This window comes from Prionailurus bengalensis, chromosome D4 (assembly GCF_016509475.1).
Source record: "Prionailurus bengalensis isolate Pbe53 chromosome D4, Fcat_Pben_1.1_paternal_pri, whole genome shotgun sequence".
Lineage (NCBI taxonomy): Eukaryota > Metazoa > Chordata > Mammalia > Carnivora > Felidae > Prionailurus > Prionailurus bengalensis.
The window spans coordinates 79,247,012-79,268,391 of record NC_057359.1 but is presented as its reverse complement, the minus strand read 5'-3'; positions in this window follow the sequence as shown (position 1 = coordinate 79,268,391).

The following is a 21,380-nucleotide window of genomic DNA, read 5'->3' as shown; positions in this document are numbered from 1 at the left end:
GCATCGATGAATAGAGACTGTCGTATGAGACCTCTGGATCGTCATTTTCCTTTCCTGCTGGCCAATTCTGGAGAGGAGATGCCCCCAAACGGGTTTGCCAGGAAGGAGAGAGCGAGGTGACTGATGCGTTTTACCTGCCGTTGGCCCACCGGTAAAGTAGTCATTGTAGACCGGGTTAATATTTCCTCACTTGAGAACATCTGGACTTCTCTCCTGCCTTACGAGACTCATCAGGGTCATATTTTACTGAGTGTCTGCCTCCACCAAGTGTGACATATGCACTTTGTAAGTAGAGGAGAGAGGCTTTAGCTCTGTGAAAACGTAAGCGATGGAAATATCTCAGGGAATAGAAAGAACGCTGCCTGAAGTAGCGATGATCAAGGAAATACTTTCTAACAAATCCCCATATGGACTCACTGATGACCATCAGTGGTAAGCGTCTTAGGTTAAGCATCACCTAACGAAATGCAGGGATGTACTAGATGGCAGCAGTCACATCTAAGGGACGCAGAGATGGAGAGAAGAAGAACGGAGGGGACGGGGGTATGGGAAGTAAAAAAAAGGAGAAGATGGAGAGGGCGAGGGGAGCAGGAAGAGAGAGGAAAATACAGAACACGGCGAGAAGGAAACAGCAAGAGGCGGGGTAATAAAGGAGGGCAGTAGGATCGAAGGGGGATGCGTCGAAAGTCGAGAAAGGCAACGGGGGCACCAGGATTTGCTGCCAGACGGACCCCTGCCATAACCGGGCCTGCCGTTTGTCGGGGCCACCTTGGGTGATGAGTTCTGCAGCGGTTTCTCCGAGCAAGGGGCCCCCTCCCCTCTGTGCTTGGCTCACCTGCCTGCTCCCGCTGTCCCCGCTGGGAAAACAGCGATGCTCTCTGCAGGCTGGAACAGACGAGCCATGCTTCTTCCTTCCTCACCGAAGCACTCGCCCCTGGAAACGCTGCTCCTGGCTCTCGCCTTTCAGTTCTTCGCTAAGGAAGCAAATGATAAAGGAGAAGACGAATTGAGATTCTTTTTATGTTTTTACTGAAAATGGCCACAGACGGGCCACTTTTCCAAGTCAATGGCTCTCTTGCGGGGCCTCACAAGCCCTCCGCCTCAGCGATCAGTGCCACTGCACGCGGCCTTCTTTATCTCAGAGACTCCTTCAGAGCTCGGCGTGGTGCCTTTTGTGCAAGGGTGACAAACAGGAATGGGGCCACTTGCCTGGCACCCTTTCGGCCTACGTAGAGACAGAGAACGCGCTGGTACGTTTTATAGAGCTTTGGCTGGGGTAGACCTGAGCAAGCATTTCACACAATGAAAGATGAGACACAGAGCTTCCGAGAGGCGAAGTCACAGGGTTGGTTGGGGGCAGAGCCTACGTGTCCCCCTCCCCCGCCCCCCTTACCCCAGCCTGGGGCTCTTTTTCTCTGGCACGCCCCTGCCGGTCAGGCTGTATCACCAAGGAAAGCAAAACTTCCTTCCCTTAGTGCAGTTATATGTCACGTATAAGTTGGGTATTTTTCCTGGGAGTTAAACAGCTTTTACGTTTTTATGTTTTATTTATTTTTTCAGCGTTTTTTCAAATGAATTTAATAATGCCTACACGCAGCATCTCTTCCTCCAGACGCTATTACTCAGAAAGCTTCCCCAAGAACTGGCTGATGAATCCTGGAGAGTCCTTAGCACAAGGCAGGGGCTCAACAATGTGCCATTATGACCCTGCACAACCTGCTCCCTCCCGCCTCATTCTGCACAGAGGCTCTGTATTTCCACCGCACCCTAGATGCCCAGGCAAGTTGGTTTCTGGCGGAGGACGTGCATTCTCGCGCTCGATAACTGCCCATCTGCCATGTCCCCCTGCAGAGCACAAACCCACCCGCTTCTCCGTCCCAAAACGATCAGCGCTGATTCATGCCTTTGCCTCATCGCTCCTTTAATCCCATTTGCCCTTCAGGGGGATAAGTCTCCTGCCAGATAGCCTCCTTTGTAAAAGCTGTGATATTTGTGATTTTTTTCACTTTTATGTTTCGGCAAGTTGGGCTGTCTCCTTTAAAGAAACATAAAGCGTCAGCATCTCTGCTTGATCGCGAGGCCGGGCCGGGCACCAAAAATAGGCACGGAATCCGCTGAAGTTCTGACTTTCCAGGGGCGAACGCAGAGAGACGCTTCTCGGGGGTTCTCGGGACCTCCGAGCATCAGCAGGGCTGTTGGGTCCGGAGGACGTCAAGAGACTGGGCGTTTAGATCGGGTCAGGTCTCTCATTCGGCGTTTGACCTTGGAGAGAAGGAAGGACCTTCCTGAAGATCCTCAGTTTGCTCACCTACAAAATAAGGAGGTCGGGCACTTTTCGCTCCTGAAAGTTATTACCTCTATCACTGAAATCCTGTCAGAGCCCAAAGGAATTCATTTTAATGATTAAATTCCAGGCACTGTGTAGCCCTGGGGGAGATAATTGGGGAACATGGCTGTGCCTTTTAAATCAATCCATATGGTGACCCCCAACTCTGCCTAATTGTCAAGAAAGGCCCTTCAACCAGTCTTCAAATAGGCTGAATTATAAATTAGACATGCCCGTATCCAGAGGTACATTATTAGGTAGAGATGTTTTATAGACCGTAATTGCACATGGACAATGCAGTGACAGCCAGCCGACCTGCCAATTCCATAACCCAAACCCTTTATTACCTGGCAAGAATGCATTTGCCCTGTCTACATTCTGCTTTTATACAAAAATGAAAAGAAAAAAGAAAAAAAAAAAAGGTTACAAGTCAACAAGCTGATAACCTGACTTTATCTTGAGAAAATAGATTCCGTGATATGCCCTGGGGTCAGTGTGGATTTAAGTCAATTCCGCACACCTTCTGTAGCCACTTCTGTAGACCAGACGTGCTATAGACTTAAAAAAAAAAAAACCCACAAAATTCTAGAGTGTTTGTCTGAACAATGCTAACAAGGATGAAGCCTTCACAATTGCATTAAAAATGATACAACATCTCACATGCATTCACCTTTGGGACGCTTGCAACAGCTCCCTGAAGTAGGCAAAGTGTCATTGTCTCCAGCATACAGATCAGAAGACAAAATTCACAGAAAAATAATCACTAGACTTAAGTTGCTCGGCATTTCGCCCCTGCAATTTTGTCTCGTCACCGTGACGCTCACGTGAAGTGAGCGTTTTTATCTCCATTTCACAGATGAGATTACCGAGCCTCAAAGCAGTTAAGGACTCAGGCACGTTTAGCCCAGGATCGTGTGACTCTACAAATCCATGTTCCTAACTTCTTTCTCACCTGTCTGGCGACTTGTCCAAGGTGTCATATCCGGAGACACGACCGAGCCACAGACGGAGCCCCGTCCCTCGGCCTCACCCTACCCTTAAATACTTCGCCCTCTCTCTCTCTTACATCTTCTACGCCACGTCCTGGAAGATGGGCAAGAACCCTATGGCACGCTTTGTGCTTCTCTATTAACCAGAACTTTGTATTTCCTGGCTGTTCCTGATAACAGAGAATTTGCTTTCAATTTTGCGCAAGCCAATCAAAGCAAAAGAAAAGCGGACGCCAGTTATTTTCAGTACGTTGCGCGTCTGCCTCCCGGTCTGTTGTGGCCGCAGATGTGCAGAATGACTTGGGAAAAAGGCTGGGGCAAAAGTCATTAACATGTTCGGTTTTCAAAGGGAAACCTACTTAGACTTCTGGGAGACTGCTACAGGTCGGGGCTCTTACAGCCTCTCACTAGAACCATGTCCCTCCCGCCCTTCTACTGGTCACCATCCCTGTCGCCATGTTCCTTTTCCACACCCCCCCCCTCCCTCTCGTGAACCATGGAAGAGCCCTTCGAACCCACTTTCTCCCACCAGCTGTTTGTCTGTCCATTTCATTACTTGCACTGCAACCAGAGGGTTCTTTTCGAAACACAGATATGATTATGTCTCTCGCCTGCATAGGGGAGGAAAACTTCTTTTGTCCCCTTCTAGGTTCTTTGGCTGGTCCAATAATTAAATTGACATAAGACAGATTCATGGGAGAAAAATGTTCTTTCATATTTATTGGGAGCCCATAAAACTACGATGCTCAAAGACGTGAGGGAGGCAGGCAGCTTTCTTATCTTTTAGACAGGAAGCAATGAATATGTGAGGAATTGACAAGACAAGGTGCTTTGGGCGTGGGGATGTTAATTAGCGAAGAAATAACAAAGTGTTTTGGGTTGTTTTTTTTTTTTTTTTTTTGCTTTTGGTTTTTTGGTTTTTTTTTTTTTTTTTTTAGGTAGCCTTCTCTGACCTGAACCCTTTGTGTCTGGTGCCTTCTCCCCTCCTAGGACAGGACAGTACCTTTCACATGCAAGAGATATTTCCTGCTTTCAGGGGGACAGAGTGTCTTTCTGGCACCAGCTGTTTCCTTCCTAACTTTATTTTATTTATTTTATTTTTTTAAATGTTTATTTATTCTTGAGAGAGAAAGGGGGGAGGGGCAGAGCGAGAGAGAACAGAGGATCTGAAGCAGGCTCCTAGCTGACAACAGCGAGTCTGAGGCGGGGCTTGAACTCACGAACCGGGAGATCATGACCTGAGCCAAAGTAGGAAGCTCAATCGACTGAGCCCTCAGGAGCCCCTCATTACTAAATTTCATTCAAAATTATCAATATGCCAAAGTGGCATATTCTGAGGTGGCCTATTTTGTTCCCCATCACCTGCTTGGTTCCTCCAGCCTCCCTCTTGCTGGCCCAAATCCTCTACTGGACTGACCTATGGGGCCATGTGTCTTTGGTCCCACCTCCTTTTCTCTTACTGCCTTTCCTTCACTTTCTTTCTTCCACCTCCTGGATTTTCCATGTAAAAAGTTCCTTTCCGAAGGCACCTGGGTGGCTCAGTCGGTTAAGCGTCCGACTTCGCCTCAGGTCATGATCTCATGGTTCGTGAGTTGGAGCCCCGCATCGGGCTCTGTGCTGACAGCTCAGAACCTGGAGCCTGCCTTGGATTCTGTGTCTTCCTCTCCCTCTTCTGCCCCTCCCCTACTCGTGCTCTGTCTCTCTCTCTCAAAAATAAATAAACATTAGGGGCGCCTGGGTGGCTTGGTCGGTTGAGTGTCTGACTTCGGCTCAGGTCATGATCTCACAGTCCGTGAGTTCGAGCCCCGCGTTGGGCTCTGTGCGGACAGCTCAGAGCCTGGAGCCTGTTTCAGATTCTGTGTCTCCCTCTCTCTCTGCCCCTCCCCTGTTCATGCTCTGTCTCTCTCTGTCTCAAAAATAAATAAACGTAAAAAAAAAAAATTTTTTTAAATAAATAAACATTAAAAAAATAAATAGTGTTCCTTTCTGTCCCGGTGCCTTTGCGTGACCCTCCCTCCCTGTGGAGTCTTTAGATCATTCTGTTTCCACCAACCCTTCCCACACCCCCACACATGCATCCAAACACTCAGCCACACTTAGGAACCTCTCCACTCCAAATTACACATGCCCTTCTCAGGGAAGCATTCCCCAATCTCCATGTGAGGTCAGGCCACGGTGGTCCATGTTCTTCACTAGACCACAGGCTGGGGGGGGGGACGAGAAGTCACATCTGTCTTCCTGAGCTGTGTCTCCTTCCTGCCTGGCTTGGGGTCTCATACACACTGGGTGTTTGATGATGCTGATGCTGTGTTGACTTGTTGGTGGAGTAAACAAATATTCAGGCTTATCCAGCTCTACTCTGGCCTTGGTTAGTTCCATCCCAGAACACAGAGACCATCTGAGCTTTCTCCTTCTCCCCTAAACATAGCTTCTCCTCTTCTGATATTACACATTCAATTCCAAGATCCTGGCAGTTTGACGCGGCCTCCAATGCAAAGATATGATCAATTTTACAATTTTAGCCATTTAGTTTTCTTCTGTCTTCTCGCTCCCCCGATTCTCTCCTTTACGCAGTCCTGATTAATATAACGCATCTGGCCTATAAAGGAGAAAAAGTGCATAATTTTAAAAGTAGCCCTCTTAAGAAGGACCTATCAGTTTAATTTATACTTAGATAGGGAATAAACCAGGATAGGTCATGCTTACAGAAAAACGCGACAGTTTAAAGTGCTGCAAACATTTACAGAAACCTCCAAAAGACCAAATATTCCCTGATCGAATAGTTGTTTTTCCTTTTCTGTTTTTTTTCTTTCTTCTTTCCTTTGCAAAGAAAAATGTTTTCAAAACATTTTTTACCTTCCTAACAGCCAAAAGGTTGTTAAGCGGCTTCACACATTTTTCCCTCTGGGGTGTTCATCTCCACCAAAGTTAATGGATGGAAAATTAATGTTTCTCTCCAAATGTTTCCACAATCACAAAGCAAATAGTTGATTCTGCCAAGATGAGGGTGTAAATCTGCCCTCAGGAAAAGGCTTCCGTCACTATTACCCACATCATTTAGCCCAAATCCGGAGACTGGCCTAATTATTATGATAATTAAGGAAATGTGGATTTAGGGACCTAAAGGACCGACCATATATAACTGACCACACCAGACCATCAACTGCCCACTCTACTGTTGTTTTCATGCTAGGTAGACTGAGTTTTCCTTGCATATGACACAATTTGGTTTTTTAAGTGATGCTTTCCAAATATTGTGACTCAAAGTCAACACAAGTTGAAATCTTTTCTAGGCGAGTAAAATGATTTAATTATGAATCACTTTCCAAGAAATAGATTGAGGCTAAAGCCCACATGTCCACAGAGTGGATGGACTGTTACCAACTTATGCATCAGGGTCCCATTTAAGCTTCTGTTTTCAAGGATCATCATTTAATTGGTTTTGATCACAAACGGGAGAATATCAACATGTCTCTTAAGGAAAATGCAAGGCACGGGGAGCCTGACCTTTGCAAATAGATCCCGGTTTAATAAACCTGTAGCAAAGCCATGCTCACAAAATGCGGTAACGATAAATCAAGTGTAATAAGAATTTCTGCTGGAGGATTATTTTTGGTCTTGCTGACCTTCCACCAAATACCACCAAAGAACAATAAGGAAGAAAATAACTAATAAAAACAAACATTTAATGGAGCGTACTGAGGGCCAGACGCTGTTCCAAATTGGTTTCCTTGAATTAACCTCATCCTCACCAGAACCCGCAGAAGTAGGTTGCCGTTATCACTTCCAGGTCACAGCTGATGAAACGGAAGCACAGAGGTTAAATGACTCGACCAAGGCCACGTGGCTAATTAGTGGCAGATTTGGAATCAAAGCTTCGAAGGCTACCCTTTGAACCTATCTTTTAACCATGAGGCTATACTGTTAAGCGAGCTCCAGGGAAGCAAAATGTTTACTAGCTCTTGTTGGAGGACTTGCCTTGAAGTCTGGCTTCCTTCCCTGGGACAGTTCTAGGCCCTAGAAAGAGCCAGAAGCCACGGTGCTCTTTATCTGCAGTCTACCAGGATCTCAGCACGCAATTTCCTGCCCCCTCTAAGCAAGTCTGAATTGCCTCAGCCCAGCCCTGAGTGAAGGCATCCCCTAAACAAGACGTACTTCCCAAACCAAAATAAGGCACCCCGGAGAGACAGAAAAGGCCTATCCAGAGACCTTTGGACTGTGGGATATCCAGCTGAAACTCTCTCTTGAGGAATGAACTCCACTGCCGCTCTCCTCAAGTCAGGATAGCCCTGGCTCTCACTGTTCATGCGTATGCAAAGATCCTTGTCTTCCCAGCTCGTTGTGTTAGGCTTCCTCTGTTGAATAGGCTTGGTCCACCACCCCAGAGTGAGACACAACCCCCAGCGAGTAAGACACAACCCCCAGTGAGCAATAAAATGTGGTAGGGGGGAAACATGTCTGCTTTCCCTTCTGGGGAATGAAAGCTAGGTAAGTAATGAATTGTTTTTGTTAGCAAGGGCAGTCTTATTAAGGAGTCACATGAAAAGGACTTGACATTTTGTTTGGATGTGAGAGAAGGAGGTAAAGAAGAATTTTTAGGCACTAAAGTGAGTGCATTCAAAGGGGGAACGCACCAATAAGGAAGTGAGAAACGGGGGCTCCTGGGTAGCTCAGTCGGTGGTCCAGCTCTTGATTTTAGCTCTGGTCACAATCTCACGGGTTCACGGGATCAAGCCCCGAGTTGGGCTCCACGCTGACAGTGCGGAGCCTGCTTGGAATTCTCTCTCTCTTTCCCTCTCTCTCTGTCCCTCCCCACTCTATCATGTGCTCTCCCTAAACAAACAAACAAACAAACAAATATTTTAAAAAGTGGGAAACAGACACAAGATGTGCAGATTTCTAAGGAATTATGATAGATTTCAGTTTTGCACTCTCAGCCACACCCAACTGGAAAAGATCCAGCAGGTGGCTGGAAATGGAACAATGGCATTTAGGAGGAAGGTCAGAGGTAGAAAAGATTTCAGGGTCACCAGTATAGATGCTGATCGAAGCCATGAAAATGAAAACAATTTCCGAAGAAAAGAATGCTTAGAATAAGAAAAATAACGAGGGGCACCTGGGTGGCTCAGTCGGTGAGGCGTCTGACTTCGGCTCAGGTCACGATCTCACGGCTGACGGGTTCGAGCCCTGCGTCTGGCTCTTTGCTGTCAGTGCAGAGCCTGCTTTGCTCCTGTCTCCCTCTCTCTCTGCCCCACCCAGCTCGTGACTTCCCTTTGTCTGAAAAATAAATAAAAACGTCAAAAAATTAAAAAAAAAATAAAGACGAGTAATGACAATGGCTTGCTTTGGAAAAGGCAAATACATTTAAGAGGCAAAAATAAGTAAACAGGAATTGAAGGAGAGGAAGAGGTAATGGGAAAGGCTGCGGACTAACTGGTCCATTATGGAGAGAAAAGTCCAAGGGAAAACAATCCTGCACTAAGGGATATACTCATTAGTGTCCTACTCTCAGAGAGGTCACAAAATGTGAAGACAGGGAATGGTTTTTGAGGTTGCAGTTGGGCGACCCTTGAAGGGGCTTTTCCAGCGTTCAATGGTGCCACGCAGCAATCCAGATTTCTGGAGAATCACACGATAAAATACGTTTAAACCATCGTATAAAAATCCGGTAATTGGTGAGCACAGGTATGAGGAGACGGCCATGCAGTGGACTCCAAATACCAGCCAAACTTCTTTTGGAAAAGGATAGCTTTGCATTCAGCTTCAGACATTCCTGATGGAAGGCCAGCTGCTGTCCATGGTGCTAAAAGAGTCATCTGGCATTAGAATATTGCAGCGATATGACCAGTATAGTTGGAGTGAATTAGGTGTTTCATTACACGCCTCTATTTGGGGGATTTATTTTTCACCGAGATGAGATTTTTCATATATATTTCCCATCTGGAAGGTTTTTTTTTTAAAACTCCCCAATGGTTAACACTAGAATGCAATTGCTTTTTTTTTTCTTTCTTTTTCTTTCTCTCTTCCTTTTTTAAAAAGAAATCCCTTGAAACATGAGTATAAGAAATAGAGGCGAGGGAAAAACAGAAAGTGCAAGCCATGTTGAAAAGGTTATAAATTCTTCCTCTTTTCAAAATACCTGAAACCACAAAGTCTCCACTCGGTTCTACCCCTCCCATGGCACTCTCAAATTAAAGAAAATTTTTTAATAATAAATAAATACCACAGCAACTACAAGACTTAAACTGTACGGAATTCAAGCATCGCAATGATGCTCACAATTAAAAATTAAAGTGGAAGAAATAGAATACGATTGTTGTGAATAATCATAAAGCATTAAAATGGTTGCCCATGGAGTCACGGTCTTATTTCTTGCGTGTTCCTTTGCAAAACACATTTGTGAGTCACTAGAAAAATAAGGAATAGATAGCAATAAGTAATCCCTGTAACATTCCTGATGAAGTCAACATAACTACTCCGCAAGGTCACATTGGTAGGATCTACTGGGGAGAGTTGCCAATGAACTTGTGGGTTTGTGGTTGGGTAAATCACCAAAGCATTTTTTTTCTCATTCAAAAATGATTGGAAGACCAAATTAAATAAGAAATAAAAGATCCCAACTGTCATCATGAAATCATTAACAAAAATGTGATCAGTATGCCCACGACGTGCCTATAATGGAAGACAGAGGATAAAGGCTCTACGCATCTCAAAGGGTGTATCATGGACGTTTGATCAGAGAAGCAGAATATGTAGTGTAGAGACTGGACCTTCAATCTTGGGAGCCGGTGAAACAGCCGATGGGAGGCTTCTGCTTCTGTGTCTGCTGATGCGGCCTGAAGTCAGCAGGGTGGTCAGTGGGGAAGTGAAGACAATCCTAAAGCAGCAGAAGCAAGAGCAAGCATAAACCCATGAGGACGGCGGGAGCCCTCGAGGAGAGACTGAGAACCGTGTGACTCTTTCACCGCCTTCAGTCTTCAGCTTTGGCGGTGGGGCTGGCCAGCGGGAGAAGCTGCATTATTGGTGCCAGTTAGACGTCTGCTCCAGGAGTGGGGGATGCTGAAGAAGCTTCACGAAAGCTGGAGGAGCTCGTGGGCCTGGCTGTGACCCCACGCTGACCAGGTGAGCCAGCACACAGGCACAGCGTGTGAGAGCTGTGTACTGGTCAGTGTTCTCTGACCCATGCGAGTATGGAGGCCGGCCTTCCCAAGGTCTATCTTCCGCCAGCTGGAGACCCGGGAGATACGATGATAACAGTTGCCGTCTGAATGCCAACAGACTTGAGACCCGGGAAAAGCTGATGCTTCAGCTTGAGCCTGAAAGAGGACAAACCCATTGTCCCAGCTTGAAGGCTGTTGGGCAGGAGGAGTTTCCTCTTACTCAGAAGAGGGCCAATCTTTTTGTTCTATGTATGCCTTCAACTGATTAGATGAGGCCCACCCATGTTAGGGAGGGCCTTCTGCTTTCCCCAGTGTACTGATCCAAATGTTGATCTCATCCAGGAACACCTTCACAAACACACCTGGAATCACGTGTGACCAAAGGTCAGGGTATTCTCTGGCCCAATCAAGTTGGCACACTGTAAGATCGGGGCGTCTGGGTGGCTTCTGGTTGAACATCTGACTCTTGATTTCGGCTCAGGCTATGATCTCAGGGTCATGGGATCGAGTCCCGCATTGGGCTTTACACTGAGCATGGAGCCTGCTTAAGATTCTCTCTCTCCCTGCCCCCCCGCCCCTCCTCCTCCTAAAAAAAATGGCAAGGTCACCTTGGACCTTGTAATGATCTTCCAAATGTAAAAAGACTCTGGATACTTCTTCAACTCTGCCTCCCAAATCGTGCGATACATGTCTTCTGGCTATTCATTCTGAAGCAGCCAGTGAAGGGAATTCCGGGAAACGTAGTTGTCGGTAAACTTGGCATAATGCGAACCCATCCTCAAAGCCTTTATCAAAACTGGTAGTGCTGACAAAGGATCAGAGGGGATCAGAAGGGGACATCTTCATCTTCCAACGGGAGAAGGGATGAGAATGGCATTATGTGGCAGTGTTCTCGAATAACACAATATGGCAGAAACAGAACCGCGAGTGGAGTGGTTGAGTCAGAGATATCAGAGGTAGGAAGTGCCCCATCACTGAGAAGTATCCAAGCAGAGAAAGCATAATTTCCGTTCACAACTGTTTCGAGGTCATTTTTAACTTGCGTGGATGTATTCGAGCTAAGCGACGGCTGGGATGATTTCTCAAAGAGCTGGTGGCTCCCGTTCTTAAGGAAATTCCACATCTCATAAAAAGATACAACTATTCCACTGAAAACGAACACAACGTATGATAGAATCATTCAAGGGATTGGGGTGTGGGGGAAATAAAGGAAAAAGGAAGTACCACGGAAGGCAATAAAGTTTGAGAGATGTGTGTGAGAAGGAGTAGTTTCGGGGACCCCACCTCGACCATCAGAATGGAACCTTGGTGGGAAGATACTCTGAAACGCAAATTCATCCTCCAGCTTAGGTGCCGTTAACGCTGTAAGGATGCAACCCGTAGGCATTAATGTGGTCTCCGTGGCCCTGATGGATATGATCTCCTCACCACTAACCTCAGCTTGTCCCGTTCTCTACCCAGTGCCCGCCGTGATTGCCTTTCCCTTCTTTCTTGAAGCTGTCAGACTCCCTCCCGCCGTAGAGCGCTTCTATGTGCTACGGTGATGGCCCGCCATGCTCTTGATCCGTTCTTGACCTGCGTGAATCTATTCGTGCCTCAACCTCAGGTTCAATATTATTTCCCAGGGAGGCTGTGCCTGTAATGCTCTCTCCCCACCTCTGAACGAGCCTGGTCCCTCAGTCACACACACTCTTATCACCCCCTCTACCTCTCTGTCGTCACACTGAGCAGAACTGTAATCCCATGGTTATCACTGAGATCGATAGTTTGTTTCGGACCCTACCACCAAACGATAAGCTAAGTGAGTCTGTGTGGTGTGTCCGCCCCTTTGCCTGGCCATTGTTGGGTTGTTAGGTATTGTCTGAATGGAGCAAATGAAGGAAACAGATGGGCTTTTCGAATTGCTGGATCTTGGGTTCTGTATCTTTGTAGATGAATCATTTAACTCACCAGGCAAGGTGACAATCAGTTTCTGCTGCTGAAAAGCATCATTATCCAGCCCTGTTGTCAGCTCTGTCCCTATTGAAGGCAAAGCAGTTTTTATTTTGGATTTGCTCAACATGGCCCGAGCGTCTGCAGCATCAAAAGGAGCTGAGCACATCCCTCGGCATTTTATCTCTTCCTTGGGTGGCTCGGGAACAGTCCAACGTTTTCCTGATCCTGGATGAACATTACTTTTTGCAAACATCTGCTCCGAGTCCAAATTCCTAGGGAAACAGTATTTAGGACGGCATTGTGTCTCTATTTCTGTGTTTACCTCATTTCCTCTCTGAAGATCCTTTCCCTTGAGTTCCCGTGTAGCTAAGAACATTCTGCACATCCTCACCTGGGAGTTGGTCGCAAAAGGAGTCCGGGGACGAGGCCTCCTGTCTGGAGTATTGAGAGTTTGGCCTCATCCCAAATATGTACGCCTTCTCTGGGAGGGAAAGGAGGTGCATTCTGGATCTCTCTGGTGTAATCTGAAGAAAGAGAGTCAGGAAGTAAATCGAGCAATTAGTTGGTGAATAGAAATGTCTGTTCAGGTTTTTCAGTCTCTAATTCCTCTTTCAGCCAAAGACAGATATAATATGGACAAAGAGCCAGGCAGGGTGTTTTGGACTCTGCGTGGAGAAGCCGGGGAAGGGTTTGCAAACGAGATGTCACGAAGATAGCTCTTGAAAGATAAGGAGGGTTTTATCAGGTGGCGAAGGGGCAAAGGTATTCCCTTCAGAGGAAACCAAACAGGGTAAGAAGGGGACACTGGGTGTGGGCAGGATGGACAGGGTGAGGTAAGGGGGATAGACAAAGCAGTGAGAGGTAAGATATGCGTTTCTTACTGTGATTGCCACACTGGGGGCTGTGAGGACCGTCTCCAGTCACTGACGTAGTCACAGACCTTGTGAATTTTGTTCACCTGTAAACAGCCTCAGAAGGGAGATGCGGTCTGAGATCCTCAGGGCCTCCCTTTTCTGTCTCTGCTGCGTAAACGCGGAGTGCCCGGCTTTGGAACATCACTCTTGCTCGGCCCTCACCTCTGAGTTTAACTCATTCTCTGATTACTCAGAATCCAATGTTTCCAGCATCTTTCCAGCACGGACAGTCCGATGTTCTTCTTTGGTCCTCTCCGTGAAGTATTTGCACTCAGTATTGCAAACAGAAAGAAACACGATCGATCCTTTTATGGTGATGTTGTGTCAAGAGACCTTTCCTGGCTCCCGTGTGATTAGTGCTAGTGACCAGGCTATTGAATCTCTTGGATTTTGCATGGGAACCCTGAAGATAATCATCTTGACGGCGTTGATGGCACCCTTCTGCAGAGCTTGCATTTTTTGAGGGTGATGGAAATATTCGTCTTTCTTAGGACTTCTTTGTTTTAAGCATTCGGTAGATACTAGCTCATGGAATTTACACGCTTAATCCTGTGGGTGGGTCACGTTACCATCATCATCAAAATCGTAATTTTATAGGTGGAACAGGTATGACGTAGGGGTTAAGAAACGTGTCCAGGGATTCTCGGACAGGAAGAGGGAGATCCAAGATGGAAACCCAAGTGCGGCTTCGTCAATCCATTCTTTTGACCGCTAGGCCACCTTGCCTCTCTGTCTTTATTTGGTCTCCTTCTTTCCGACGTTGGACTCGTGCGTATCTCTCTCAGATTATTTTCTTAATATGAAATTTATCGTCACATTGGTTTCCATCCAACACCCAGTGCTCATCCCAACAGGTGCCCTCAATACCCATCACCCACCCCCCATAAACCCTCAGTTTGTTCTCAGTTTTTAGGAGTCTCTTATGGTTTGGCTCCCTCCCTCTTTAACTTTTTTTTTTCCTTCCCCTCCCCCATGGTCTTCTGTTCAGTTTCTCAGGATCCACGTAAGAGCGAAAACATATGCTATCTGTCCTTCTCTGTATTGCCTAATATCCTTCAGGTGAATGTCAGGAGTGCGCCGAACTTTGAGGATAATTCGTGTAAAGCCTTACCGTTAGGCATGGCGTTTGCTGCCCTCCAGTAGGATAGCACTTCCGTTGAAAAATTAAAACAAGATAGTGTTCTCAGCCTGGTCGTGGGGAGATCAGCCTCACCCGGGAGCTGGCGAGGCCAAATCCACTTCCGATATGCCTCATATATGGTCCTCTATGCCTCTTTTCCATCTTCCTGTCATGCCAAGCGAAGATAATCTAATGTGAACATTTTAATTTTTAAAGTATTTTTCCACTCTGTATTTTTTTTCCTTATTGTCTTAGTGTTTGCTCCAGGGCTTACCATGTACCTCCCACAGATGGCATATTTTTAAAGCCTCTTCTTGGTTTAACTGCCTCTTGCTTCAAGACTAGCTCAGGTCGGAAGCAGCAGGTCTGCTGGGTTGGAAATCATACGAGCTCAAGGCTCACTGAAGCTTGCTCTATGTGTGAAGTTCACGTTCATTTTTGACCAAGAAAGGCGTCCCCCGGATTTATGTGGTATCGAATGCCACCTTTTGGGTTGGACCTCTTGGCCTCACCCGCAGTCCTCAACTAGGACAGGGGACCCAGCGTCAGTGTGGCAGGAAGGCTGCAGTGAGTAAGGGAAAACCTCATTTTCACTTGGGTGAACTCAGAGTTTGCAATTTCTTTACGCTTTCCAGGAGTAAACGGATTTGCTAAGCAAATGTGTAAAGAAAGCAGCAAGGGAGAGAGTTCACCTACTTACATAAACCAATAGCTTTTAAGAAACTGAGAACATGATTAGAAAATAAAGGGATGCTTTTCATTACAAATGAGCCTTTATCTATCCATTAAAGCAGCCTGGGGTGGGCGGGCTATCTTCTCGGGCAATCTTCCAAGGGCCTTCTCCAGGGCGCCTTCCTCTGCAAAAGCTACCACAACGATTAGGGTGGAGAACGCAACATAGACTCTGGTGTCAGAGACACGTGGGTGCAAATCTTGTCTCTGCTCCTTGGTAGTTGGGCAAGTTTGGGTGAGCCACTTACGCCACCATTACTCACCGTGCGGTCCTCAGACCAAGGTCATCTGCATCACCTGGAGGTTTATTAGAGATTTGGAACCTCAGGTTCTGGCCAGACCTCTTGTATTTTAAGAAGGTTCCCCAGGGATCCATTTGCACGTTGAAGTTTGAGAGGCGCTGACCTAGGTTCTCTAATCTTCGGGTTCCCCGAACGTGGCTGGGAAAATAAAATGGTGCATCGAGATCTAGCACCTATAACAGATGCTGGCACCGAGAGGTCTCTGCAAAGATGGCAGTTTTCTTGAGCATTGTTCTTGACGGTTCTGCTGTGGTCATGGCTCTCAGCTGAGTCCCCCCGTCACCACCCTGAAGTGTACCAGGCCTTTACTGCGCAGATGGGAACCTTGCCCAAGCCACGGCCAGGGCACGTAGCACCTTCTCTGAGCCTGTTTCCAGTCTGTAGAGTGGGAGGACGGTCCTCCCTCAGAAGGCTGCAGTGAGAGTAAAGGAAGTAATGCCCAGCTGCTGTGCTCGCCCTTGGCAATCCGTTTTCTCCCCGAATCTTCGCTCCCACGCAGGGGAAAGACAATCAGAGAGGTGACGGTGTGTGCCCAAGGACGCACAGCTAGTAAGCAGCAGAGCTTGTATCCGAATCGGAGCAAGTCTGAATCCAAAGCCTTTCGCTGCTTGATTCCGGGCATCTCCTGCAGCAGAAAATTTTCACTGCCGCGTCCAGATGTCGCATCTGTCATCAGGTGTCCCCGGCCCTGAAGAATTATTGGCGACTGAGTGCGGGCTTTGGCTTTCTACCCTGTTGTGCTGACCCCAGCTAGAGGCTGATATTTTGCTTCCCTGCCCACTTGGACACGCTCCGATCAACCCAATTCACTCCACCGTTTCCCACTTTTTTTTCCCCCCCTCCAAGGGCTCGGATGGCCAGATTCAGAGTCGGTTGCCTCGGAAAGTCAGGTTAGGGAGCCAGAGGCTGAGCTAATTATAGTAATTAAAGCTTCCTATTTACAGAACACCTCGTGGGCAGAAGGAATGCAGACCGTGTTCCCTGGCCGGTGCAGGAAAAGCCGTCCCACTCCCCCACTGTTGTGCTGCCGATTCCCCGGAGGCCTGGAGGGGAGGCCGGGAGGAAGCACACATCCCCATCGCACTGGACCCCATCAGATGCGGGGCAGAAGTACTTCTGGTCAGATGCCGGTCAAGGTGAGCATCAGCCAGGCCTCCAAAGAACCCAGAAGGCCGGCTCCTTCCAGGTCCCAACAAATCCACAGCCTGACAAGGCGCTACCGTGCTATTTAGCTGCCCTTGTAAGTTTATTCATTTTCGAGAGACAGAGAGAGACAGAGCGCAAGCAGGGGAGGGGCAGAGAGAGAGAGAGGGGGACACAGAATCCGAAGCAGGTTCCAAGCTCCGAGCCGTCTGCCCGCACCGAGCCCCGTGGGCGGGGCTCAGACCCATGAAGGGCGAGATCATGACCTGAGCCGAAGTTGGGCCCTTAGCCGTCTGAGCCACCCGGGTGCTCCTAGGTGCCCTTGTATAATTCGTGTCTTACAAGTGTCCTATCGTTACCACGTGTCTTACATCCATCCTCTTCAACTCTTATGAGAGCGGGGTGAGGCAGCGTCTCTTATCCCCGTTTTACGGATAAGAAAAATGAGGCTCAGCAAAGTTAAATAACCAGTGTCACACAGCTAGTGAGGGGGGCAGCTGACTTGACTGCCTCAGGTTCGTGGAACTGTAAAACCCATGAGCGAGCCATCACGTCATACGGCCTGCCTCCAGAACTTCACCAATCACCTGGTGCTTTCACTGTTACTTCCTTTGTACAGCCCTCTGTGGACGGATGTTATCTCCGGTTAGTAGATGAAACACTCAGGCAGGTGCATGTTCAAACACACACACACACACACACACACACACCCAGATTCAGAGAGGTCTCACACCTTTCCTTGGTCGTATCTCTAGACGGCGGCAGACGACGCTTAGCCATCTGGATTTCTTGCCACCGTGGCTTGCTGCTTCCTTTGGTCTAGCCTTTTATTCAATCAGTAGGGTATTTTCAAAAACCAATACGTGGTTAGCGATGCCTTTAATAGATATCGAGTGAATATAAATCTGGCGTTGTTTATCACATAAGCAATACTTTAATTATTCCCCTCAGAGTAACACTGGCTGTATCCAACATGTTCGATTTTTCTTCCTTTTTTTTTTTAATGTTTATTTATTGTTTTTGAGAGACAGAGAGAGAGAGAGAGAGAGAGAGCAAAAGCAGGGAAGGGGCAGACAAGGAGGGAGACACGGGATCCGAAGCAGGTTCCACGCTCTGAGCTGTCAGCACAGAGCCCGACGCGGGACTCACACCCACGAACCACGAGATCACGACCTGAACCGAAGTCGGACATTTAACCGACTGAGCCGCCCAGGTGCCCCCATGCTTGATTTTTCTAAGTAGCACCCCGTTACCTGATTCCAGGGGGAGCGGCCAGTCTACCAAACCTCTAACTTGTCAGACAAGCCATCTTCACTCTGTCACCAGTGGATCATTAACGATTGAAATAAACCTACTTGCTCGGAGTCAAAGAGCCAGAAAATGGCAAAGCTGAAGCTCGGAATCCATTATCTTTCCACGTACCTATATCTGAAATAAATATGAAACTGGATGCTGACCTGTACTCAGTCAGTAAATCAAGAGTTATCGAGGGCCTGTCGTTGTGTCTCCTGGGAAAGATAGACAGTAAGCCAGGAGCCGAACACATATACCAATCCAGCTGGAGTAAGGAGTAAGAGGGAAGGAAGGCAGGAATAAAAATGGAATTGAGGGAGGGCCTACTGAGTGGGGTTAGAGAAGACATCTCTAGGGAAGGAACATTCAGGCTGACCCTAAAAGATAAGAGGAACCAGGCAGAATGGCGGTAAAACCACCCCAGACTTGGGAACCGTGTATCAGTACCTAAGAAGAAGGGTCTGGAAAGTTCGAGAAGCGAAATGAGGCCAGATGTGCTGGAGCATAGCAAGAGAAGATCTGAGTGGGCCAGGACGAGGGAAGAATCCAGGATGAGGATTCTACTTCAAAGGAAAAGTAAATTACATTTTGCAAACGATTACCGTGGCTCCTAGTCTCTGAAAGAATACAAATTTCTTTACGTTTTAAACTTCACGGTGGAGGTGAAACCGGACTTGGGAGTCAGAAGGATCTGGCTCTAATCCTACACGGACCACTTCATCCACTCTCTATCCTTGGTGAGGTGGTCATTCCCTGCTAAGTCTGTTTCCCCATCGGGGAGGTCGGGCCAAGTTGTATGCAGTTACAACAGAAAACACCGGGAACTTCAACGACTTAATACAACAAAAATTGACTTGCTTCTCGTTCGAAGTCCACTGCAAACTCTGCACACTCCAGCGCAGAGCCCTTTCTCGCTGGCTCGGCGTGCCAGACCGTTTCTGTCCGGAGATGTGCCTTCATATCCGACGGCCGTGCAGAGTTGGTCATTGCAATGAATGACCGGGAATGACATCCATCACGTGTGCTCCCACCTTCTTAGATGGAGCGGGCCATGTGGCTACTGTTCACATAGAGGCAGGGTGGAGGCTTCTCGTTTATTGGGAGCTTAGGGCAGGCAGACTTCAGTGGATAATGGCAATTCTACATTTCTTCCCTCCCCTCCCCTCCCCTCATCTCCTCTCTTTCCTTCTCCTCTCCTTCCCCTCTTCCCCCCTTCTCCCCCTCTCCCCTTCCCATCTCTTCTTAAAGTAGGCTTCATGCCCAGCACAGAGCCCAACACGGGACTTGAACTCGCGGCCCTGAGATCAAAACCTGACCTGAGATCAAGAGTTGGATGCTCAACTGACTGAGCCACCCAGGTGCCCCGATGGCTATACGTTTCTCGTTCATTCAGTGGCAAATGTCAGAAACACTATGCGCAAAGGGTCTATGCCGTATCTTGCACATAATAAATGCTCAGCGAATGGTTTTGCTTATTGGCTGCCTTAAATGCCTGCTGCCGTTCCTCTGGAGGATCGCTTCCGGAAAGCTCTAAAGTAGATAGTGTGACGGTCTAAGCATGATAGAATAGCCTATTATGGTCGGAGGGAAATATGGAATCATCACACTCTTTAGATAAGGGGTCTGCAAACTATAACCCGTGAGCCAGATCTGGATGCCACCTGTGGGTTTTTTTTTAATTTGTCTCTTTTTATTTTGTTTTGAACTAAAGTTTTACTGCAACACACAGGCCTGCTCATTTACGCACGGCCGATAGCTTCTTTCACATGACAATGGCACAGTCAAGTAGATGCAGCAGAGACCATTTGGCCTGGAAAGTCCAAGATATCTTGGATATCTTGGATGCTCGCTCCTCTCTCATGGTGGTCCTCCTTGGTCATTCAAACTCCTTTCTCTGGAATATTCTCAATCCTCTCCTTACCTAGGGACAAGTAAGACTTTTTACCTGCGATCTACACCCTTGTCCCCTGACTCTCTTCCCACGCTGATCCTCTACCTAATTAAAAAAGAAAGACACCAACGAGGAGCTGGAATTTATCTTGGACACCCAATTCCTCTGCCCACTGGTGCCGGCTGTAATTCCAAGAACACACGTTGAGTCACCAAAGCCAACCACCTCCGGAGCGAAAGCTCTGCTCCATCTGAGAGGCCGCTGGTGATAGCTGTCCCTCCCTACTTTTGTGTCTTCGTGGCACCATTTTCTTGTCATCTCTTGCCATGTGCGCTGTCTGATGGGGGGATGGATGCCGCAAAGATCCAGGGAGTCTGTCAGTCTGTCAGCAACCGTAGTATATGTTTTTAAAACATACTACCGGGGCTGGGGGGGTGGGGTGGGCGGGGGGAGAAACCAAACAATACTTTATAGAGTCCACATGTCCACAAAGGATAAATCAAGTGCTCTAAGTTAAATTCTCTAAACCTGAAGACCTGGGTCTGCTACTGGATTTATTCAGACTCTAGGAAAACAGTAATTTTCAAAGTCAACATCCTGACCCCACTTGAGTCAGCGACCGATCGTGGTAAAGCCTTTCCCCACGACTTGCTGTTCCCTTTGAAGGAATGAGACGTACGTCCCGGGGAGAAAAGTACCCAAGTCCAGGGGACAAAAATAATCAAGATGTGTCCGCCAAGAGAGTAGACACCCACCTCCCGGTTCGGAGGCTGCTGGACCCTGCCCTACATGAGGATGTCATGGGCAGAAGGCTCCTCTCCTCCTCCAGTGCTGCTGGGTCATTAATGAAGCCTCCTTCCTTCATTCCTTCCCCTCAAGTTTGCATGCCCTTCCGGAGCCATGCACTTCCGGTGGGAAGAGACGCTCCCCGTGGGGCCCCAGGGCTTGCACGCAGATCCCCAGGACGAGCTCCTTCTGCCTGGGCTCCTGGGAGGTTTTGTGCTTCTAAGGCCCTCACCCTCGAAGCCATTCTGATCTCCCATCTTCAGTTTCAGAGAGTTCTGGGGCTTGCTGGGTTTCCTTCTGGAGCCACTCTTGCGACGTGCTGTCCCCTCTGCTGTGACAGGCCAGCCAAAATTTGAGGCTTCCGGCTGGTTTCTCTTCCTGCACCTTTATCGTCCTGGGCCGCCATTTCCGGAAGCATTTGTTTTACTTGGCGCTTTGGAAGGAAAAACTTTTAAGTAATTTAACGTGTAGGCCATTCGGCACGTGTGTGTTCAGACAAAGATACAGTCCAGGGCAGGCGGCAAGTTTCTCGAGAATTTTTCACGGTGGATAAAACACGAGGCCGGAAAGAGGCATTTGCTTGCGGACCCTCCCCAGGCCCCTCCGGTAGCTTCTCTTACGGTTCTTGGCACTAAAGGGGGAAAGTGAAAAACTTTGAACCGATGTAATTCCTTCTTTGGCAAATGAAGAAAACAAAACACAAAAAACAAAACAAACAAACAAAAAACCACAAAGCCTTGGTGTTTAGGTGGCTCTGCCACATAGTGGGGGAGGGCAGGTCTCTGGGGA